Source organism: Myotis brandtii, unplaced genomic scaffold, assembly GCF_000412655.1.
Source record: "Myotis brandtii unplaced genomic scaffold, ASM41265v1 scaffold68, whole genome shotgun sequence".
Taxonomy (NCBI): domain Eukaryota; kingdom Metazoa; phylum Chordata; class Mammalia; order Chiroptera; family Vespertilionidae; genus Myotis; species Myotis brandtii.
In genome coordinates this window covers 2172138-2174851 of record NW_005370657.1, presented here as the reverse complement: position 1 = coordinate 2174851, position 2714 = coordinate 2172138, and the positions used below count along the sequence as shown (strand labels likewise).

At 52.0% G+C, this 2714-nt stretch overlaps 1 long non-coding RNA gene across 2 annotated transcripts in view; it reads left to right on the top strand.

The window, feature by feature from the left end:
• LOC102248094 overlaps nucleotides 1-1553 on the top strand; it is a 15902-nt gene extending 14349 nt beyond the window's left edge. For both annotated transcript variants that reach the window (XR_314460.2, XR_001359691.1), the window contains exon 6: nucleotides 1429-1553. This is a non-coding gene — a long non-coding RNA (uncharacterized LOC102248094). The remainder of the gene's footprint in view (nucleotides 1-1428) is intronic.
• Nucleotides 1554-2714: the final 1161 nt, after the last annotated feature.

Here is a 2714-nt window from a genome sequence, read left to right as displayed (position 1 = left end):
AGGGTGGGGGTAGGGGGGGCCTTCCCTTAGCTTCTATCGCCATCTGCTGGCCATATGTTGAACTGCAGAGCCCAGCAAAGGCCAACTTTGAGCTCTGGGCTTGGAGAGAGAGGAGATCAAGGAAAATCAGGCCTAGTGCTTTGGGAAACATTTTTAAAACACAATTTAAGTTGTGAATGGTTCCCTCTGTTATTCTCCAGGGTCAAGAAATAAATAAGAGTCGGACGTGAGCCTCTGGGGACCCAACCCAATATGATAACCAGGGTGTGCTCCGTCACCGTGGTGGCCTGCCCCTTGAGTATTAAGTATGTGCTGAGCACTGGACGACATGATTTAATGAGCTACCGCATTGTGGGGGCTGTTATGCTGCACGTCCATTTTACAGATGAAAACACTCAGGCTCAGAGAGGCCCCCAAAGTCCCAAGACACGCTTAAGAACGACAGGTGTCAGGTGTCAGGACTTATTGCCAAGCTGCAGTGTTAAGACGGTGTGGTCTCAGCCCAGGGAGAGACACAGAGACCAGTGGAGAAGGAGAGCCCGGAGGGTCGCTCCTCTGCTGCTGCCGCAGTCCTCCCCTCTCCAGCCCCCTAGGAGCAGGTGGGTCCTACATCTCTGGCTGCAGCTCCATCTGCTAGTCGACCCCAAAATCTCATACCTGCTTGCCTCCCAGACAAGGCCCTGTGGATATCCCACAAGCACCTCAAAGTCGGCACGTCTCGAACTGAACCCAGTGTCCTTACCCCATGTTCCCCTCCAGTGGGCGGCACCCTCGCCCGTCCGTCCAGTTGAACCAGTCACCAGTGCCAAAACCCCAGGAGTCACCCAGATTCCTCCCGCTCCCTCACTCCCACATTCGGGACTCACCATGTCCTGTCCTTACTTCCTTCTAACTAGCCCTCCCCTGGACCCCCCACCCTCAATCTCCATGGCCACCCCTGGAAGCATCTCTTGCGTAGACAAGGGCAGTGGTCTCCTCAGAGGTTTCTCCTCTTTCAGTCTTAAAACACAAAGTAGGTGTGTCACTCCTCTGTCTAAAGCCCTCCAGTTATTGGCAGATGGACAGACACGTAGTTCAATGGAACAGAATTGAGAGCCCGGAAAAGAACTTATATATTTATGGTCAATTGATTTTCAGCGAGGGTGCCAAGACAATTGACGGGGAGTCGGGGGTAGTTTCGTCTTTTCAACGAATGGTGCTGGGACAACCGGATACCCACAGCCTTACCTCACGCCGTATACAAAAACTAACTCAAAATTGATCTAACAACAAAAAGGATGAGAATAACACCTTTTTAAAGGGTGGGCAGGAGAATTCATTGGGCTAATGTTTGCAAAATGCTTAGCAGTATACAAGTGTTTGTAGATAGATGGGTAGGTAGATGGAGAGAATAAGAGAACGATGAATTGTTTTGCTTCTCTCTCGAAGCCAGAGCGAAAGCAGCCCCTATAGAGAAGCAGCCGCTGGGGTTCCCCATCTGAGAGGCTGGAAGGCAGAGCCGCACTTTTACTCTGAAAATGGATCGGTTTAGGAGCAGCAAGACAGATGCCCCCGCTGGTAAGAATATCTAGACCAGAGGGTATTGCACTAGCGTTCTGTCAGTTAAGGAATTATAGCTCTTAGGATACCAGCTTCTGCACAATAAAATGATTTTTAAAACAACACTTTAAAAGGCCGATTAAAGCATAATGCTTTGTTTAGTTACTGCCACAGAATGTTTTGTTTGCGAATTACAGCCCCGCGGATTTAATTTACTTTCTGCTGACACCCGTATTAGACGAGATGGGCCAGGCAGGCACCGCCAGGCTGCAGGCTCCCAAGCAGCGTCGTGGGGACATGAGCTGGGGGCTCCGCCGCTGAGCCTCTTTATGGAAGAGGGGGCCTGGCCAGGCTTCCTCCCCGCCCCCAGGCCCCCAGGGTCTCCCCTGAGGGATTCGGAGCTTGGCGGGACACTGTGTGCTGAGAGTAGAGACTGAAAACTGGTCTCCAAGGACCACGTGCAGCCAACTGATGGCGAACCTTGCTCACGCCTCGATTTCTAACACTAAGGCCAACATTTAAAAATCGGGGGGTCTCACTTACACATCTGGATGTTTTGCTACTTTTGAAAACTGGGAAGGACTAGCAGCACTGGACTGGTGTTGTCCTGGCTAAAAGGAAGGCTGGAGCGAGAGGTCGCGTGCTCTCCGGTTTGTCACAATCCTTACCGTTCCCTCCTGTCCCCCTGGCAGTCGGTCAGGAGTGGGAAACTCACTCAGGTCCTGCCTGTGGGTGCCTGTGAGCTGTGGGGTTTCCCCATCCTGTGTCTGTCATTCAGCGCACCAGCAGGAAACACACAGCACACGCAGAGCGGGGCCGGAGGAGAGTTTAGTGATGGGGTTATTTGTGAAGGTTTGGGCAGCTTTGGGGAAAGCAGCAGGGAGTGCCCCGGTCCCCCAGTGTCTAACACCGGGAGCGGTTAGACAGCCGTGGGCAAACTACGGCCCGCGGGCCGGATCCGGCCCGTTTGAAATGAATAAAACTAAAAAAAAAAAGGACCGTACCCTTTTATGTAATGATGTTTACTTTGAATTTATATTAGTTCACACAAACACTCCATCCATGCTTTTGTTCCGGCCTTCCGGTCCAGTTTAAGAACCCATTGTGGCCCTCGAGTCAAAAAGTTTGCCCACCCCTGGGTTAGCATCTTGGGTCTGACGTGATGCAAGGGGTGA